Source organism: Bombina bombina, chromosome 9 (assembly GCF_027579735.1).
Source record: "Bombina bombina isolate aBomBom1 chromosome 9, aBomBom1.pri, whole genome shotgun sequence".
Taxonomy (NCBI): domain Eukaryota; kingdom Metazoa; phylum Chordata; class Amphibia; order Anura; family Bombinatoridae; genus Bombina; species Bombina bombina.
The window spans coordinates 152,814,873-152,837,238 of record NC_069507.1 but is presented as its reverse complement, the minus strand read 5'-3'; the positions used below and the strand labels follow the sequence as shown (position 1 = coordinate 152,837,238).

General features: G+C 39.4%; 1 protein-coding gene across 1 annotated transcript in view; it reads right to left on the bottom strand.

The window, feature by feature from the left end:
• LOC128639581 (putative nuclease HARBI1) overlaps positions 1–17,146 on the bottom strand; it is a 57,207-nt gene extending 40,061 nt beyond the window's left edge. Inside the window, exon 1 of the mRNA XM_053691716.1 lies at positions 17,016–17,146. The gene's annotated coding sequence lies outside the window, so the exon portion shown is untranslated. The remainder of the gene's footprint in view (positions 1–17,015) is intronic.
• Positions 17,147–22,366: the final 5,220 nt, after the last annotated feature.

Genomic DNA, 22,366 nt, shown 5'->3' with positions numbered 1-22,366 from the left:
TGATCCTGTACATCCATCCTGGAAAGGATGGTGGAAAAAGGTGGATTATTAACACCGTCAGGATTCATAGCCCTTGCGTAATGTCAGGGTACCAGGAATCAGACAGAGATGTGTAATGCAAAAATAATCACACCTTTATTAAATAATAATAAAAAATAATAAGAGTCCAAAAGCCAAACGACAAGCCAGGAGTCAAAGCTAGAGCTGGTAGATGAGCTGGGTCAGGAGCCAAAGCGAGTAGTCAGACTCAGCAACACAAAGATCAGCAGAGTCAGGAACAAGCCAGGGATCAAGAACCAGAAGTGAAATCAAGCAAGCCAGGTTAAACACAGGGACAGGAACTCACAAAGAAGTCTGAGACATGACATCATAATTCTGGGACTGCAACCTGTCTCTCACTGATGATGTTCTCCAGTTTGGGCATATGAGGCCATAAGAGGGTGTAAGGAGCAGCGTTACACACTCTGCAGCAGGCAAGGAGAGAGACAGGTTCGAAAAAATGGCAGCCAAGCAGCAAATAACAAATGAAATTAGGGTGAAACCCTGACACCAAGCTGTCTGTACCCAGCCCAAAGGGTAGATTTACTAAGCAGCGGATGCTGCAATCTACCCCCGTAGTTCCTGGCTCTCCGGAAACAGAAGTTAAGTAGCAGCGGTCATAAGACCATGGCTCCTTAACTTCTCCACCACCTCTGAGGTAGCGTATGGCAATCATCTCAATCGGAAATGCTTGTGCAATGTTAAATGCCGACAGCGTATCCTGTCGGCATTTAACGATGTCGGGCGGACAAGATCCGCTACAGCGGATCATGTCCATCCAACAGTTGTTAAATCTACCCCTAAGTGTCTACTATCCTAAATATCACACTTATACAGAAACTGGGGCTGTCAGCAACATCTCTTCACACTAACAGAGCTTCATATTGCTGCTCATTTGCTGTGTCCTATTATAGTATGGGTCATCTCAAGGAACATTCAATAACCACACCCCTAGCCCACCATCTTCCCACACTGAGGAAGATGTCATGTAGATTGCTGTTTCTAGAGTAGTTGAATCAAGTAGATAAACTCTTTGCCTCCCTCTTGGCTCGAAAATAGCATTTTGTACCGATGGAGCTTTCAACAAACCTACCAAGCCAGTTCAGGTGAGAAAGAAAGATGTCCTTTAAGTAATTCTCAATTATACTGGAAATTTCTTGTTTGATCACAAGAAGCTGCAGAACCCACCCCTCGGCCTGAGAGAGCTGTCACCAACATTTTGTAAATTTTGTTGAAAAATGGGTAAAACATCCAACTAAGAATGAAACCTATAATAAACACAGGCCCTGAATACATTGGTCTTAGATATAATACAGTATATCCATAGTCTTGGAACTTCTAAAAGGTGGAATCAGGTACAGCTTACAAAATAAAGACAACATTTTTTAAAGACACAAGATAAAAAAAAAAACTTGCAGTAAAGAATCTATATATCTAATATGTTGTTATGTTTTTTCATCTATGTACTCACCTCAAGCAAAAAAGGGAAAACGAATTTGGGGAAATATGTTATGACTCCCCTTAATACTAAAAGATTACACTCACAAGAGATTGGCAGAATGTAAATTATGTTTATATTCCCTTAACTCAGATTATAATGTATAAAGGGACATACAAGTAAAATTTAAATAAAATGATTTATACATTCTACAAAAGACATGGTGGGATGATCTAAAGGTACATTTTACATTTCTGTATATAATCATGAGATACATACATACAGGACATACTAAACACTTTAAAGCTTCATTGAATGCACGCGGTTAAAACTGGAATTGTAAAATTTACTTTATGCCATCCAAATGGTCCTTAAATTACTCTGAAACAAGCAGATATAGAGCCACATTTATCAAGGGCCCAGAATGACAAGATACACTCCTGCGAATATGTCCACCTGGCATCACAGCCAGTCACATTTAACATTGATGCTTGTGCAACGTTATGCACAAGCAGGGGCTATTAATCACCTCAGTGGGACTTGTCCAGGGTTATTATAAACTGCGACCCAGAGCTGGTGTGTAGATTAGGAACAATCGGTCTAAACTATCGGCTGCAGGTTCGCTCAATGGAGCCCTTAATGTAAATGTTAAATTAATTTTTTTAAAAAGCAAAAATTGTAAACAAGGGGCCAATTTATCAATGCCTGTCCGACATGATACGCTGTAGCGTATCATGCCCGACAGACATAGCTGAATGCCGAAAGCATACAATATCGGCATTTAACATTGCTCAAGCAGTTCACCAGAACTGCTTGTGCAATGCTGCCACATGCAGATTCGTGGCCAATCGGCCGCTAGCAGGGGGTGTCAATCAGCCCCATCGTATAGGATCAGGCGGGTTGCAGACTGCAGCCTCAGAGGCAGCGGATCAGTTATGGAGCAGCAGTCTTTAGAACGCTGCTTCATAACTGCTGTTTCCGGCGAGCCTAATGGCTCGCACGGAAACAGGGGCTTCGGAGCTTGATAATTCGGCCCCAAGATGTAAACATTTGCTTTCCCCTGTGGAGATCTGCATTCTAGTGAGTTTTTTTTTTGTCATGTATTTTTTATTGTTGTCATTTACAAGGAAGCATAGATATTAACATAGACAGTATCTTTAAGACACACACTTCAAAGAGAAAAAAAAATAAAAAAAAATAATAAGAGATATGTACACCCTGAGATAGATGTCACATAACATATATAACAGTTTTGGGTAGGGTTTGACATATCTTTGAAGCATATTTAGTTAACGATATCTATATCATTTAACATACAATATCGCCAATATTCTCCAATGATAGCAATTACAATAGTTCTGATAGATAACCCAAAAAAAAAATAGGGAACAGGAATATTTCACCATATAACTTGTCACATCTGAGATATTTTCCTAGAGAGAAGAAAAGAAAAAAAAGGTGCTTATATATAATGGCTTCCATAATATATGAACCGGAGCGATATAGAGATATCTCGACCTTAAATTTATGAGAAGGTTACAAGAAACCACTGAGAACACTTGATGATTTCTTGAGAGAAAGAAGCAAATTAAAGTTAAATTATAACCCAGCTGATTAAAGTGGAAGAGGGTTGAAGGGAGGGAAAAAAATTACATTGTCTAGTGAGTTTTGTTACTTCCTATAAAGGGAAGTTTGCAACTTGCCGAGAATTCCTGGTTTAGCCCCTCTCTCTTAGATAAGTCCGGGAGCTCTGCCCAAGCAAGGGTCAGTGTGGTATTTCCCACCAAGCAAACAAGCTTTAGAATATTGGGTCATTAGAAGTAAGTATAGCTTTAACATATTAGACCAAATTCCATTCCCCCTTTATTTATAGTGACCAAATTGATAAAATAATGTAGCACTAAAACAATTAGCAGAATTACTGTGAGTTATTTAATTCCACTACATGTAGCCTCTCTGCAACATTGTCTTGGTTAGGAAGAATCTGGAGACTTACTTTGGGTTACTAGTCTTTGCAAACTCAATTCTTTTTCCCATCATTTCAAAATGGGAGGCATCTACCTTCTTCAGGACTTTCTAAACCCTGGTGACTGGATGGTCCACCCAGACCTAAATATTTAACTCATTGCCCACATTTATTCCCCATACAAAATTTACCTCCACCTCTCCTGGGAGGGTAAGCATATGCAGTTATTCTCTGTTGCATTTGGTCTCCCTTCAGCTACTTTGTGTTTCACTAGGGTTACCAGGCTAGCTGGGGGTGTCAATCAACCCAATCGTATTCAATCAGTTTGATTTCTGTCTGCGGCCTCAGAGCAATCAAACAAGTTGTGGAGCAGCGGTCTTCATAACTTCTGTTTCCGCCGAGCCTCCATATGGAGCTTGATAAATCGGCCCCTATAACTGCAGTGGGAGAGTTTCTTCATTCCAGAGGCTTGATTCCAGAAGATTTTCCTCACTGTCTGCCATTATAAAATTCTTAAAATGTTGTAAAACTAACAAACCCCTCTCTTAATCAATTCTTTGCTATCATTTGCATTAACAGTTATGTTTTTTTAATTAACATAGAGGATCCTGAGCTTTCAATTTCCTGGGCTTCCTGACACATTAAAGGACCACTGAATACAGTAGAATTTTATAATCAACAAATGAATATTAAAATAAAAATGCAAAACCCCCATGTGACAGCCATCAGCCAATCACAAACATACGTATACACTGTGAATTCTTGCACATGCTCAGTAGGAACTGATGCCCCAAAAAGTGTGCATGTAAAATGTTTGTGCACATGTTGATAATGGGGGTGAATTGAAAAGTTATTTACAATTGTATATTCTATCAGATTCAAGAAAGTTTAAATTTGACTTAAGTGTTTCTTTAAGTTCCCAGTTATAAACTGGATTAACCCCTTGCACCAATTGGACGTAGGTACTACCTTACACAGTACTTTGCCCAGCCTACTGTTTTGACGCAGTGTAGTAGTGAAAAAAAATGTTAGGCTGGGGAGAGGGAGCGATGAGACCCTATATTTGGAGGGGGGAATCTACACTACGGAATATATATATATATATAAATAAAAAAAAGGAATAATTTGTTACTGGCAGACTGGCTGTTAGTAACAAATATGACGGTGAGCAGTGGGAGGCTTGAGGGTTAAAGAGCTGTTTGGGAGGGGGAATCAGGGAGGTGGGAGGGTGGGGAAATATTAAAAAATAAATAAATAAAAGTCCTAAGCTGAATATTTGAAGACTATCTGCCAGCACCAAAGATGGTGTAGACCAGTGAGGGGGAGAAGGGAAGAGAGATGATTTGGAGGGATCAGGGTGTGGAAGGGTAATCCCTACACTAGAGCAAATATTAACCTTACAAGCTAACTGATTATCTCCTTCACTGTCGGGAATTTCAGAAGTCTGGTGCGCAATTAGTGGCCCTCCAATGACAAAATACCAATGGTAAAGCTTTTACAACCATTTGTCTTATGACTGCAGTAGTTGTCTGTAAAAAATTTCAGTGAGAAAAGTTTGCGAAAAAGTAAATTTTGTCATTTTAAGATCGTATTTGGCACCCAAATAGTGGCAATACCTTGGGTTGTCTACTTAAAAGATATACTGCATCATAGCTAAATAAAACAAACAAACAAAGGCTCTGTTTCTGTTTAAATGGAGTGATAGAAAAAAATCTAAGAAATTTCTGGTACTTTGGGCATGTTTTTCTCTGAAATTCCCGATAAAAATTAGATAGGCCTTCTATGTTAATGGTTTTACAAACTTGATTATCCTGTGAGAAACAGAAAAAAATAAATAATTACATATCAAAACAATTTCACTCAAATGTATGGCTTCAGGTCTGATTTGCTGAAGATAGTTAATAGAAGGAGTATTCTATAAAAGTTTGGAACTCCAGTCAGTTATCCTTAATTTTTTATGAATTGCTTCTGAGGAACACAGAGGAGGACTGCTGAAAAGAGCAGACTAAGATTATTGAGGATGTACTGGGCTTTTACATATTCATATCTGTTTTGTTACATTAAAGTAGTCTTGCTGGATAGAACAAAATTTGTATCTGAAAACACGCAAACCCTAAAATGGGGAGCATTTTGAGGTGATTCAGGGCATAGTGACTCGACATTCATGATTTAGAGACTTGATTACAAGTGTAAATACAGATGTAGATGAAAGTATTGGTACCCTTCCACTTTTTATGAAAACGCACATTTTTCTCTGAACTAAGAAAAAATTTACAAAAGTATCCACCATTCGTTATTTCAAATGTAATAGAACAGAAACTTCTCTTTTGATTTATGACTTCACATATTACTTTAAACAGTAAAACAAATGTTACTGTTACATTTAAGTAATTTACTCTTGGTGTAGCTTTTTGACACTCACATGTGGTGCCTCTCTGTCTGATTTTCATTTTTAGGATTGGATCAGTACAAGTGGAATGAGTTGTACAGCCGGATTATGACATCATCATTATGGGTCATCATTGGACTTTACTTGTATTGGTAACTGTCTTGACTTTTCAAATGTATTTTTGTGCATATATCCATTGTCCTATTGTTCACAAGATATTTAGCGCCCACTAGTAGTAGTTGTTGGTATTATTGTTACACAGCCTTTGGAGACACATTTATTATGATGTGGGCGGACATGGTCCAATGTTTTCTTCTCATCCATTCAAAGGTGCTTTTGAGGTGTGTTTTGGGTCATTATCCTGCTGGAGGACCCATGACCTACAGCTGAGACACAGATTTTTGACACTGGACAGTACGTTTTGCTCCAGAATACCTTGCTAGTCTTCTGATTTCATTGTGCCCTGCACAGATTCTAGGCACCCAGTGCGAAAGGCAGCAAAGAAACCCAAAACATAATTGAGCCTCCTCGATATTTCACGGTAGCAATGGTGTTCTTTTCTTTGAAAGTTACTTTTTTCCTTCTGTAAACATGGAGCTCCTCTTTTGTTTCATCTGTACAAAGGATATTCTCCCAGGACTGTGTCTTGTCAACATGCATTTTGGCAAACTACATTCGAGCATTTTATTGTTTTTATTTTAAAATGCAAGGTTACCTATACTTTCGGTCACATCTGTATTTCATTTCCCGGTTGTGTCTCACCATGCGAGCCTGCACTGGAAAGCACTACATTCACAGCTTATTTCCACTACTCGTCTCCCAGGCTACTCAACGTCGATAAAATGCTGTTTATTTGTTACCTCTTTCCATTCAGCACCTCCCTCCATCTAATGTTATATTCCCTTTGCATTGGTAGGTATTAACTGCTCTTGGGGCCCATATTTTCATTTAATGATTTTATTTCAACCCCTTTGACCATGCTTTCAGTTTTGTTTATTAGACATAATTAAGCATGACTCAAAGTTCATGGCTATCAATAAAACAATTATTTTCTTACTGTAATGAAGGAATAACCCAAATTGTATTAAACCAAGTGTTTAAAAAAAAAATTCAAATTTATTTCTGTCTAGAAAACTTACACAGAGATTACGAGTATTGCGGTAACAGGGGTGCGTTGCTAACGAGCAGTTTTTTTCTCACCGCTTACTTAAGACAACGCTGGTATTACAGGTTTTTTTAACCCGGGCGTTATCCGCAAAAAGGTGAGCGTAGAGCAAAATTTAGCTCCACATCTCACCTCAATACCAGTGTTGCTTACGGTAGCGGTGAGCTGGCAAAACGTGCTCGTGCACGATTTCCCCATAGGAATCAATGGGGCAGAATCGGCTGAACAAAAACAAAAAAGCAGCGTTCAGCTTCTATCGCAGCCCCATTGATTCCTATGGGCAAACAAAAGTTATGTCTACACCTAACACCCTAACATGAACCCCGAGTCTAAACACCCCTAATCTTACACTTATTAACCCTTAATCTGCCGCCCCCGACATCGCCGACACCTACATTATAATTATTAACCCCTAATCTGCTGCTCCGGACACCGCCGCCACCTAAATTATCCCTATGAACCCCTAATCTGCTGCTTCCAACATTGCCAACACCTACTTTTTATTTATTAACCCCTACTCTGCTGCCCCAATGTCGCCGCCACCTACCTACACTTATTAACCCCTAATCTGCCTCCCCCAACATCGCTGCCACTATAATAAAGTTATTAATCCCTAAATCTAAGTCTAACCCTAACACCCCCCTAACTCAAATAGAATTTAAATAAATATAAATAAAATTACTACAATTAACTAAATAATTCCTATTTAAAACTGAATACTTACCTACAAAATAAACCCTAAGCTTGCTACAATATAACTAATAGTTACATTGTATCTAGCTTAGGGTTTATTTTTATTTTACAGGCAACTTTGTATTTATTTTAACTAGATACAATAGTTATTAAATAGTTATTAACTATTTAATAACTACCTAGCTAAAATAAATACAAATTTACCTGTAAAATAAAACCTAACCTAAGTTACAATTACACCTAACACTACACTATCATTAAATTAATTTCTAAATTACCTACAATTAATTACAATTAAATAAAATAAACTAAAGTACAAAAAAAAAAAAAATACAAAATTACAGAAAAAAAAAAATAATTACAAGAATTTTAAACTAATTACACCTACTCTAATCCCCCTAATAAAATAAAAAAGCCCCCCAAAATAATAAAAATCTCTACCCTATACTAAATTACAAATAGCCCTTAAAAGGGCTTTTTGCGGGGCATTGCCCCAAAGTAATCAGCTCTATTACCTGTAAAAAAAAAAAGACAATACCCCCCCAACATATTGAAGTTCAATCCTATTGGCTGATCCAATCAGCCAATAGGATTGAGCTTGCATTCTATTGGCTGTTCCAATCAGCCAATAGAATGCAAGCTCAATCCTATTGGCTGATTGGATCAGCCAATAGGATTTTTCCTACCTTAATTCCGATTGGCTGATAGAATCGGAATTCAAGGGACGCCATCTTGGATGACGTCATTTAAAGGAACCGTCATTTGTCGTGTAGTCGTCAGTCTGGATGGATGCTCCGCGTCGGCTGGCTTCAAGATGGACCCGCTCCGCTCCGGTCGGATGAAGATAGAAGATGCCACCTGGATGAAGACTTCTGGCCGTCTGGAGGACCTCTTCTGCCCGGATCGGATGAAGACTTCTGCCCCTCTGGAGGACCACTTGTGCCCGGCTGGGTGAAGACGTCTCACGGTAGGCTGATCTTCAAGGGGTTAGTGTTAGGTTTTATTAAGGGGGGAATGGGTGGGTTTTAGAGTAGGGTTGGGTGTGTGGGTGGTGGGTTTTAATGTTGGGGGGTATTGTCTTTTTTTTTTACAGGTAATAGAGCTGATTACTTTGGGGCAATGCCCCGCAAAAAGCCCTTTTAAGGGCTATTTGTAATTTAGTATAGGGTAGGGATTTGTATTATCTTGGGGGGCTTTTTATTTTATTAGGGGGATTAGAGTAAGTGTAATTAGTTTAAAAAAATTGTAATTATTTTATTATTTTCTGTAATTTAGTGGGGGGTTTTTCCCCGTACTTTAGTTTATTTTATTTTATTGTAATTAATTGTAGGTAATTTAGTAAATTAATTTAATGATAGTGTAGTGTTAGGTGTAATTGTAATTTAGGTTAGGATTTATTTTACAGGTAAATTTGTATTTATTTTAGCTAGGAAGTTATTAAATAGTTAATAACTATTTAATAACTATTGTACCTAGTTAAAATAAATACAAACTTGCCTGTAAAATAAAAATAAACCTTAAGCTAGCTACAATGTAACTATTAGTTATATTGATGCTATCTTAGGGTTTATTTTATAGGTAAGTATTTAGTTTTAAATAGGAATAATGTATTTAATTGTAGTAATTTTATTTTGTTTTATTTAAATTATATTTAAGTTAGGGGGGGTTAGACTTAGGGTTAGACTTAGGTTTAGGGGTTAATAAATGTAATATAGTAGCGGCGACGTTGGGGGCGGCAGATTAGGGGTTAATAAATGTAGGTAGGTGTTGGCGATGTTAGGGACAGCAGATTAGGGGTTAATAAAATTTAACTCGTGTTTGCGAGGCGGGAGTGCGGCGGTTTAGGGGTTAATATATTTCTTAAAGAGGCGGCGATGTCCGGTCGTCAGATTAGGGGTTAACAAATTTGTTTAAGTGTTTCTAATGTGGGGGAGGCTCGGTTTAGGGGTTAATAGGTAGTTTATGGGTGTTAGTGTACTTTTTATCACTTTAGTTAAGAGTTTTATGTTACGGCGTTAGCCCATAAAACTCTTAACTACTGACTTTTAAATGCGGTAGGAGTCTTGACAGGAGAGGGTGTACCGCTCACTTTCTCCAAGACTCGTAATGCCGGCGTTAGGCAAATCCCATTAAAAATATAGGATACGCAATTGACGTAAGGGGATTTGCGGTATGCTCGAGGTGCGGAATAAAAGTGAGCGGTACACCTGTACCTGCAAGACTCGTAATACCAGCGGACATTAAAAAGCAGCGTTGGTACCTCTCAACGCTGCTTTTTAGGGCTAATGCAAGACTCGTAATCTAGCAGTTAATTTTTTTGTATTTTTTTCTATTGTCTTTAAAAGCTACAGTTAGGTGAATGCATTACTGTATATATATATATATATATATATATATATATATATATATATATATATATATATATATATATGTTTGTTCAGTTACTATTTTAGTTGTTCTTTGTTTTGTATGACTGTTTTGTATATGCTGATGATGATTTCAGTAATGAAATAAGTCAAATCATGCTCCGATTCATTAATGCACGTAGGTTTTGCATTATTGATCCTTGTGGGTATTAAACACATAGGTAATTTTCTTCTTGACAGCTGCAAGCATTGCAGCTCTTGAGTGGCTCAGTGGCGGTCTCCTGCTTCAATGCTTGCTACACCCAAGTGGACATTACCTAAGAGTTTAAACAATTAGTAGGAGTTATGCACACAGTTTGCTGCACGAAAATTGCATGATTTAGCAAACTACAGAGTTCCCAACCAACAGTGTGGAAGTTGTAACCACTGTCCCTACCACAGCAATAAAGTCTAGGTTTGTTGAGGACTGTCTGACCACGTCCCCTCTTTATCCAGCAACACTTTCTCCCCAACTAGTTCTGCCCATTTACTAACCAAGACTCTATCTACAACATGATGTAACTCCACTCCCAGTTTGCCAAAACTCTCTGCTGGATCTCCCTGTCTCAGCCGCCATCCTCTTCTATACACGTTGTTTTAAATTTTTTTTGGGAGCTATGAAATTAGAGCATGTAGTTTTAGCATTATACTGTCTCTTTATTCATAGGGGCTCCGGACAAACATGATCAGTTGTAGCGATCATGTCCGCTGCACATTGATAAATGCCAACAGCATACACTGTCGGCATTCATCATTGCACAAACATTTCACAAGAAATGCTTGTGCAATGCCGCCCCCTGCAGACTTGCGGTCAATCTGCTGCTAGCAGGGGGTGTCAATCAACCCAATCATATGTGATCGGGCTGATTGCTGTCCGCTGCCTCAGAGGTGGCGGACAAATTAGGGACCAGCGGTTTTAAGACTGCTGCTTCTTGACTCCTGTTTCCGGCGAGCCTAAAGGCTCGTGCGGAAACAGATGTAATTGGCTAAATCGGCCCCATAGTATTCACTGATATTATTAAAATCAAAATAATTAGCCATTATGCTAGAAATTCACAATTATAGCATAATGGATGTATTATTGACCTAGATGCCGAGGGGCCTCATTGTAAATCGAGATCATGTTCAACATTCATTGATATTCAAAATTTAATATCCCTTTACGTATTATGGAAAGTGACAATTTACAGATGTGACAAGGAGTGGGTACAAATCTATGGGAATTCAGCAAATTTTGGAGTGCTTCCTGTAAGATATAAGTTTCAGAAATGGGTTTTATTGAATCCAAATAATAAAATAGACTGTGTGACAAGCATGAGACGTATTGCCCAGTTTTGTTTCTCGCACATGCATATGTAAATAGCTAGAATAGTTGCACTAATATTAATTGACTCAGGAACACAGGAAGCTTTAGAATAATTGTGCACCTGGAAGCTATGTTCTGCTGCACTGTAATATAAAAAAAAAAGATTGCCTAAATAAAGGGATTAAAGGCACGAACAGCAAATAATTACACAATAAACTGTTTTATGAATAGCCTATTAGAAGTTGAAAACACAAGGGACAAAACAAAGAGCTTTAGAATTCTTTAGTCTTTTTGTCTATCAAAGTACTTTGCCTTGATTTGCCAAACTGTACAGACTGGTTTATTCTTTCCCATAGTAACAGACATTGAATGCAAAAAAAGGACAATAGAGACCAGAAAAGTAGGAAGACATGTAATATTCTATGCTTTACTATTGCAAACGTGTGACATCTGAGTTGCCATAAATAGAGAGTAAATAAATAGATTGTTTTCTACCAAAATATGTTTTTATGGTATGTGTTTCTTTCCAAAAAATGTTTATTTTTATAAAAGTGTTATGAGATATAATCCAAGAAAAAAAGATTCATGATATAATAAGAAAATAAAATAAGCTACTGTATACAGTATGTGTTGCAGTCATATACCACCCCCTGGCTCCTCAACTCAATTTCTAGATCACTTTGCTGCCTGGCTACCTTATTTCCTTTCCTGACACCCCTTCCCTCATTCTTGGCAACTTCAATGTCCCTGTTGACAATCCCACTGCCTCCTCTGCAAAACAACTTCTGCAACTCACTTCCTCTTTCGGCCTGTCACAATGGACTGACTCTCCCACTCACAAAGATGGTCACTCTCTTGATCTGATTTTCAGCTATTGATGCACTATTTCAAGCTTCACAAACTCCCCTTTTCCTCTTTCTGACCATCATCTCCTTACTTGTAACATCACTTCCCTCCCTACAACTCTCCCTCTTCTACCCCTCACACCAAACTTCCCAGAAGCATTAAGTCATTAGATCGACAGCAGCTTACTAGCTATCTTGGACCTCTCCACTCTTCCATCTCCTCCTTTTCCTGCCCTGACCAATCTATCTGCCAATAATTCCACCCTTACATTGGCCCTTGACTATCTGGCCCCTCCTACCATAGCTCAGAAATCACTCACTCATCCTCAGCCCTGGCATACTCCTCTAATACTGTACCTACGCAGATGTTCCTGTACTGCTGAGCAACACTGGAGAAAATCTCAGAGTTCAGATGACTTTCTTCACTACAAGTTCATCTTGAACTCCTACTATTCTGCCCTTAATCTTTATAAGCAACATTACTTATCTACTCTTATCTCTACTCTTTCTTCAAACCCAAAACATCTGCTCTCCACTTTCAATACTCTTCTCCGCCCACCCCCACCTCTTAATACAACTTCTCTCATAGCTCAAGATTTTGCCAGCCACTTCAATAACAAAATCGACTCCATCAGAAATGAAATCAGCTCTCAAAATACTACCAGTCTTCCACCCCCTCAAAAGCTTGCAATCAACCTATCCACTTGCCCCCATCCCCTCACAGCTACACCCCTGATTCTCTTCTACCCTTACCCCTAAACTCACACACATCTTCAACCTCTCCCTCAGCACCGGTATATTTCCCTCATCTCTAAAACTTGCACTGGTCACACCTATCCTCAAAAAACCTTTTCTTGATCCAACCTCCCCATCCAACTACCACCCTATTTTCCTGCTCCCTCTTGCCTCAAAGCTTCTTGAAAAGCTAGTATATGCACGCCTATCCAATTTACTTAAATTAAACTCCCTCCTTGACCCACTGCAATCTGGATTTCGCCCCCATCATTCCACAGAGACAGAAATTCTTAATGTTACCAACAACCTACTCACAGCAAAATCGAAAGGCCACTTATCTCTGCTTATCCTCCTTGATCTGTCTGCAGCCTTTGATACTGTTAACCACCTTTTTTTGCTCCAAACCCTCCAATTATTTCACACAGCTCTCTTGTGGTTTTTTTCCTACCTGTATTACCGTTTCTTTAGTGTAGCCTTCTCTGGGGCATCCTCTGCCCCGTTACCACTTTCTGTTGGGGTACTGCAAAGCTCTGTCCTCGATCCCCTTCTCTTCTGAATCTTCACGTCATCATTAGGTTTCTTAATAAAGTCCCTCTGGTTTCAATATCATTTGTATGCCGATGACACCCAAACCTACCTCTCTTCACCAGACCTATCTCCTTCCTTGCTAACCCGTGTCACTAACTGTCTTTCTTATACCTCATCCTGGATGTCCTCTCACTACCTTAAGCTAAATCTCTTCAAAACAGAGCTCCTTATTTCCCCCCTTCTTCCAAAACCTCCACCCCCCATTTCTCTATAACTGTTGATAACTCCCTCATTATCCCTACCCCACATGCCGAATGTCTGCCACTTCTACCTTAAAAACATCTCTAAAATTACAACTAAGATTTTAATCCACTCTTTCATCCTTTCCCGCCTCAACTACTGCAAATCCATTCTCTCTGGTCTCCCTAGCTGCCACCTAGCTCCTTTACAATCCATAATGGCTGTCTCTGCCAGGCTCATCTTCATCTGTTGCACTTCTCTGTCAATCTCTTCACTGGCTTCCTCTTACCTCTAGGATTCCTCTAGGATTAAACACAACATGCTGACATATAAAGCCCTCAACTGCACTGCTCCCCTTATATCTCAGACTTTGCCTCCAGATACTCTCTCTCCCATCCCCTTCGCTCTGCTCATAATCTCCTACTCTCCTCATCTCTTGTTACCTTCTCACATTTCCGTTTACAGGACTTCTCCAGGACTGACTCCCATCTTGTGGAACTCTCTGTCATTGGCTCACCTGATGGGTTTAGCTAGCTGTCAGTAGTATATTGTTACTCCTTTAATAACAGATACCAAGATAATGAAGCCAATTTGGTAATAGAAATACATTGGACCTCTAGATTTAAGTTCTTTTAACAGACTTGCATTTTAGCCAATTTCTGCTGGTTCCTGCATAACTCTACGGGAGTGAGCACAATGTTATCTATATGGCACAAATGAACGAGCACTGTCTGGCTGTGAAATGCTAATAAAATACACTGCTACCCTGCAGGGGAGTAGCAACAGGCAGAGATTTAAAAGGTGATAAAGTATATTAATTGAACAATGTTATTTGTGTAAAGCTGGGTAAGAGGTAATAAAGGCATTATCTATCTTTTTAAACAATAAAAAAAAATCAAGTAGAATGTCCATTTAACTTCTTAAATAAATATTGTTCCTACAGTAAACAGATCAATTGGAGCAAAAGTCCAGAGTCCAAAAAGAGTACACAAACTATTATTATTATTATCATTTATTTGTAGAGCACTCCCAAATTCTGTAGCACAGTATACATAAGTACAAAATGGGCTAAATTCATTGATGCTTGTTATGCTTCTTATTGTTCAGGAGAAATCATGTTCAAAGTGAATTGTGGCTCGTTTTACTTATCTTTTCTAGCCAATCACTATTGGGGGTTCCTGTCATTAACATACAGCATATAGTTGTGTTAATGGCCCACCACACAATATCTTGCACAACAAATGTGTACTGCTAGCAATGTAGAAAAACAATATACTGTACATACATCCACAACACTTTGGAAACACATTTGAAAAATGGGATCTGTAAGTAGTCTTGCTGGATAGAATAGTATTTGTCTCAGCAATCTCGCAGACATGAAAAAGGCACTGGCCTAGGCAGTAGTGGACCTACTCAACAGAGGGCCTCCCAAATGTTACTCAGTAGAAAGAAAGAGCAATAATATAGATAGATCTGCAACCTGCATTAGGATTGTACACATTCTGCACAAGCCTAAGTATAGACTGGCTGCTTTGGGCCCCCCAAGAACTTGGGCCTTTGTGCCACTGCACTGCGGTAGTTCCGCCCACAGGTAGGCCTAGGGTGTTCTGTGCTGTTCTCAAGACATGGAGGCCTACTTATCAAGCCGTCAACTTACTTGCATTTGACGGCACCAATACGCTCGCCTGACATCGCCTAACATTGTGGCCGCCGACCTGAATACGCTCTCCATATTTATATAAAAAGCTGTCAAAAAGCCACGCACCATGTATGGGGCGATGAGCAGCGGACAGTTGTTAACTAACAGTCATCGATCTCACTGCTATTCGGCTTTTTCACAGCTTTATTTATATACTGTCACTAAACACCTCCACTATACTAAACTGTTTAACCCCTATCCCGCTGCTCCCTGACCCCGCCGCAACTAAATAAAGTTGTTAACCCCTATCCCACTGCTCCCGGAGCCCACTGCAACTCTAATAAACTTAATAACCCCTATTCCTCCGCTCCCTGACACCGCCGCAACTAACTAAATGTATTAACCCCTCTCCCTCCGCTCCCGGAGCCCACTGCAACTAAATAAATGTATTAACCCCTAAACCCCTTGCCTCCCACATCACTACCACTTACTAAACCTATTAACCCCTAAACCGCCAGCCCCCATCGCCATAAACTAAATTCACCTATTAACCCCTAAACCGTCAGCCCCCCACATTGCCATAAACTAAATTAACCTATTAACCCCTAAACCTAACAACCCGCTAACTTTATATTAAATATTAACTCATCCCTATCTTATAATAAATTAAAACTTACCTTTAGATTTAAAATAAACTATATTAAACTAATAATTAACCTACCCTAACTATTATACTAAAATTACATTAAACTATATTAAACTAATAATTAACCTACCCTAACTATAATACTAAAATTACATTAAACTATCTTAAACTAATAAGTAATCTACCCGAACCAATGTTCCCTCTAATTTTTTTTCTGTGTGTGCAATTATTTTTTTCTATGTGCAGGTTTGATAGGGCTTGTGTGCGGCATTGAGTATATATATATATATATATATATATATATATATATATATATATATATATATATATATATATATATATATATATATATAGATATATATATATATATATATATATATATAGACACACACAGACTCATACATATACAGACACACATATAGCTAGGCAACACTGCTTAAATAGATCCTCATGTGAAAGCAGCAATAGCATTACACAGTACTACAGACATTATTGCTCAAACTGTATATAAAAACTGGTTTGTGACATAGACAAGCCTCAGTCTCCTGCATAATCTCTTGAGATGCCTAGACCAACTTGTGGGCATAATTTAACCCCATGCCTGCCAAAAAGGGCTACAGTGCATTGCATAAGAATACACTGCAATCCTCTCTGGTAGCCAAGGGGTTAAATAGTGATCTGCATGTTATAAATTTGACTGACAGCCATGCTCTTAGAATGGGAGTATGGTGATAAAGGCTAACATGTTAACACAGAAGAATAGTAAGATGAACTCTTTGTATTTGCTGCACTGGGCTATTAGTATTATTTATTAGTAAATAGAGTGGATAACAAAGGCTGCTTTAAATTGTAGAAGCCAGGAATATGACCTGTAATTCAACTATTGTACAGATCTCTATGGTACTTGAGGGCTTTACAGTCATTGTGGGAAACAGAATTACCTGCAGCAAAAGCTACCATCATGCCAACTGTAAAACTTACGGCATGTGAGGAAGATCTCCAGCCCTCACCTACTCGGCTGCTTCCAGTATCTGCTATACGGAGGAGGAGGGGGGCTGCACTTCGTCTACTGACATTCTTTTGAACTTTCCCTGAAAGTGCCTATTGCCTGCTGCCCTCCGTGTTTGTTCTCTCCCGCTCTCTGACAGCGCTGTGGGATTTACACACACAGCTGTCATTCAGCTTAGGTCCTCCCCCTCAGTGTAGCACACAGGAAACAAATCAAGCTGTGCTTCACCGTAGGGACCTTTTCTTTTAACAGTGCCTCTGTCATGCCGTTTCCTGGAGGCTAGCAGTGCTGAAATAAAAAAAATAAAAAAAACGTTCTACATTCCTCCTGTGTTTTGCGCGGCCTTATGTACTGCCTGCGCTACACAGAGAGGGAAGGTGTGCGCCCACGCTGCCGCGCACCTTAGAGGGAACATTGACCCTAACTATTATACTAAAATTACATTAAACTACAAATTAAATTAACTATATTATATATTTAAAAACCTAACCCTACTCAAATAATTTAAATCTACTATTAAAAATTACAAAGTTACAAAAAACTAACTACTAAGTTACAAAAAATAACAAACACTAAGTTACAAAAAAAAGTAAACACTGTTACACAAAATAAAAAATAAATTATCAAATATTTAAACTAATTACACCTAATCTAAGAGCCCTATGAAAATAAAAAAGCCCCCCCAAAATAAAAAACACCCCTAGCCTACAATAAACTTCCAATGGCCCTTAAAAGGGCCTTTTGCGGGGCATTGCCCCAAAGAAATCAGCTCTTTTACCTGTAAATAAAAAATACAAATACCCCCCCAACAGTAAAACCCACCACCCACACAACCAATCCCCCAAACAAAAACCTAATCTAAAAAAACCTAAGCTCCCCATTGCCCTGAAAAGGGCATTTGTATGGGCATTGCCCTTAAAAGGGCATCTAGCGCTTTTTCAAAAGCCCAAACCCTAATCTAAAATTAAAACCCACCCAATAAACCCTTAAGAAAACCTAACACTAACCCCCGAAGATCCACTTACAGTTTCTGAAGAGCCGACATCCATCCTCAACGAAGCGGCAGAAGTCCTCAGCGACGCCGGCAGAAGTCTTCCTCCAAGCATGCCGAAGTCATCATCCAAGCCGGCAGAAGTCTTCATCCAGACGGCATCTTCTATCTTCATCCATCCGGCGCGGAGCGGCTCCATCTTCAAGACATCTGGCGCGGAGCATCTTCTTCTTCCGATGTCTTCTTCAACAATGAATGTTCCTTTAAATGACGTCATCCAAGATGGCGTCCCTTAGATTCCTATTGGCTGATAGAATTCTATCAGCCAATCGGAATTAAGGTTGAAAAAATCCTATTGGCTGTTGCAATCAGCCAATAGGATTGAGCTTTTATCCTTTTAAGGGCCATTGGTAGTTTATTGTAGGCTAGGTTTTTTTTTTATTTGGGGGGGGGGCTTTTTTATTTTCATAGGGCTCTTAGATTAGGTGTAATTAGTTTAAATATTTGATAATTTATTTTTTATTTTGTGTAACTTAGTGTTTATTTTTTTTGTAACTTAGGGTTTGTTATGTTTTGTAACTTAGTTGTTAGTTTTTTGTAACTGTAATTTTTACTAGTAGATTTAAATTATTTGAATAGGGTTAGGTTTTTAACTATATAATATATTTAATTTAATTTAATTTGTAGTTTAATGTAATTTTAGTATAACAGTTAGGGTAGATTAATTATTAGTTTAATATAGTTTATTGTAATTTTAGTCTAATAGTTAGGATAGATTAATTAATAGTTTAATACAGTTTAATGTAATTTTAGTATAATAGGGTAGATTAATTAATAGTTTAATATAGTTTAATGTAATTTTAGTATAATAGTTAGGGTAGGTTAATTAATAGTTTAATATAGTTTAATGTAATTTTAGTATAACAGTTAGGGTAGATTAATTAATAGTTTAATATAGTTTAATTTAAATCTAAAGGTAAGTTTAAATTTATTATAAGATAGGAATGAGTTAATATTTAATATAAAGTTAGCGGGTTGTTAGGTTTAGGGGTTAATAGGTTAATTTAGTTTATGGCGATGTGGGGGGCTGGCGGTTTAGGGGTTAATAGGTTTAGTAAGTGGTAGTGATGTGGGAGGCCAGCGGTTTAGGGGTTAATACATGTATTTAGTTGTGGTGGGCTCCGGGAGCGGTGGGATAGGGGTTAATAACATTATTTAGGTGGCGGCGGGGTCCGGGAGCGGCGGAATAGGGGTTAATAACTTTATGTAGATGGCGGCGGTGTTGGGGCGGCAGATTAGGGGTTAATAAGTATAATGTAGGTGGTGGCGATGTTGGGGCGGCAGATTAGGGGTTAATAAGTATAATGTAGGTGCCGGCGGTGTAGGGGGTGGCAGATTAGGGGTGTTTAGACTCGGGGTACATGTTAGGTGTAAACGTAACTTTTATTCTACCATAGGAATCAATGGAATATCGGGCAGCAGCGAACATAAGCTTTCACTGCTTTCAGACTCCGATTGATTCCTATGGCATCCGCCGCCTCCAGGGCTGCGGATTGAAAACCAGGTACGCTGGGCCGGAATAGTGGCGAGCGTACCTGGTAGAAAGTTGATAACTAGCAAAAGTTGTCAGATAGTGCCGAATTTGCATTCAGAACATCTGTAATGACGTAAGCATCGATCTGTGTCGGACTGAGACCGGCGGATCGTATGTTACGTCACAAATTTCAACTTTTGCTGGTCTGTAGGCTTTGATAAATAAGGGGAATCAAGCTCTCCACAATTACGCTGCTCAATTTCAGCGTATTTGCGGTTGACGGCTTGATAAATAGGCCTCATGGGGGCAGATTTATCATGGCCCGATGGGGCCGAATACATTTTTCTCCACGCAAGCCTGAAGGCTCGCCAAAAACAGGAGTTAAGAAGCAGCGGCCTTTAGACCACTGCTCCTTAACTCGTACGTAAACCACCTCTGAGGCGGCGGACAGCAATCTGCCTGATCGCATATGATCGAATTGATCGACACCCCCCTGCTAGCGGCCGATTGTCCGCAAATCTGCAGGGGGCGGCATTACACAAGCAGTTAACAAGAACTGCTTGTGCAATGATAGAGTATGCAATCATTTCTGCCAGACACATGATAAATCGGCCCCATAGTCAGGATATCTCTCCTAAAATGACACACCATGCGGTATTTAAAAAGACGTGTTTGCCCGTGCAAAGTATCTTCTCTCACGGTTGTGTCTCACTATATCAAATATGACAAGGTTCTCTGTTTTTTATTTTTAGTTTCTTTTTCAAGTTTTCTTTTGTGCATATTTTAGAATGTTTTATAGATGCTGGGTTTTTTTTGGTAATATTTTATAGGGACACTAAATTCAAAATTAAAGTTTCATGATTCAGATAGAGCAGGCAATTTATAGAAACTTTCTAATTTACTTCTATTAACAATTTTTCTTCCTTCTCTTGGTATCTTTATTTGAAAAAGCTGGAATGTAAGCTTTAGAGCCGGCCCATTTTTGGTTCAGAACCTAGGTAGAGCTTGCTGTTTAGTGCCTAAATGTATCCACCAATCAGCAAGTGCTAGCCAGGGTTCTGAACCAAAAATAGGCCGGTTCCTAAGTTTATATTCCTACTTTTTAAAATAAAGATAACAAGGGCGAGATTACATATACAGTGTCGCCCGCAAAAGCCGGCGACGCCAGTTTTTAGTCAAATCAATCACATATACGGCGCAGCACACAAGTTACGCACGTAGATTTTACACTTCACCCGCAGTTTATAATCCCATAGACTAACATAGAACTGCCATAGCAAGTTGGTATCTCATATGCAGCGCAGAATGGATAGATTCTACTCATTTTCATCTCGCCACACATAGGCAGATGCAGCAACCCTTGTGCAGTGTTAAAAAGCACTGTAACTCCCTGGAAGGCCTAACAAACACCTAACGCATGCGCAATCACATACATTACAGCCACAAATTTCAAACAGTTAAACCTTTTCTGAGCACTTTATTATTACAAACAGTATCCTCCCTCTGCAAGTGTGTCAAACCAATCACAAACAGCACAACCTCTCACCTGCAGCCTTAAAACACCTGACAATGCACACCCTCATTAGCCACCATGTTTCCCCTGCTTTATTTGCAATGGTTAAACAGACAGCATCGTGGGGCACAAGGGGTGTTGGAAGGCCTACAAGCCCCTGCTGCTGCACTACCTGCTGTGGAGGATAGACCTGCTGCTGCTGTGGAGGATAGACCTGCTGCTGCTGTGGAGGATAGACCTGCTGCTGCTGTGGAGGATAGACCTGCTGGGGATTCTCTCCCTGCTGCTGAATTACTTGCTGCTGATCTACCTGCTGCCGCTGTCCCTGCACCTGGTGCTGCCCTCGCTGCTGTTGTTGCTGCCGCTGGTCAGAGGCCAGCAGGGCCTATAAGACGTCGGAATCAGCAGAGGGGGGAGAGGAAGGGTACCAAGGATACACAGGGTTAGGGTCACCCTGTTGGGAATGACAGAGGAGGAGGTCAGGGACAGGTATCGCTTGACTTCTGCAAGCCTCATTGACCAATATGAGGTCTTGAAGGATGATATTGACCCTTAAGCGAATAGGAACCAACCTCTGACTGGTATGCGGAAGCTGTTGTGTGTTGTGCACTTCCTGGCATCCAGATCATTCCAGTCAACAGAGGGCTATGTGACTGGCTTAGCGCAGTCCACCTTCTCCAAGGTCCTAGGGGAGGTTTTGACTGCTCTAGATAACCAGATACAGCTATACATTCATTTCCCCCATACCCCCCAGGATTGGAACAGTCTTAAACAAGGCTTCTATCGACTGGGGGGTATTACCAATGTCATGGAAGCAATTGATTGCACACATGTGCGTATCGTGGCCCCACATGAGGAGCCATTCCTCTATATCAACAGGAAAGGGTTCGACTCCTTGAATTGCCAGATGGTCTGTGATACCACTCTGAAATTCACACAAGTGTATGCAGGCTTTCCAGGGATTGGCCATGATTCCTACATCCTGCGCAAGACCTCCTTATTCAATCTTTTTGAATCTGGAACACTCTCGGGAGGTTGGCTGCTTGGTGAGATTGCACTACCTTCATTTTGTCTGTGTTTTTCTCTTAAATTAATTTTTTCATTTAAAGGGACAGTCTACACCAGAATTTTTATTGTTTAAAAAGATGGATAATCCTTTTATTACCCATTCCCCAGTATTAAAATAATGAAAACAGATAACACTGAATATATGTTAAAGGAATAGTCTATTCCAAATTAAACTTGCTTTATTCAGATCGAGCATGAGATGGCCCTGGCAGTATAT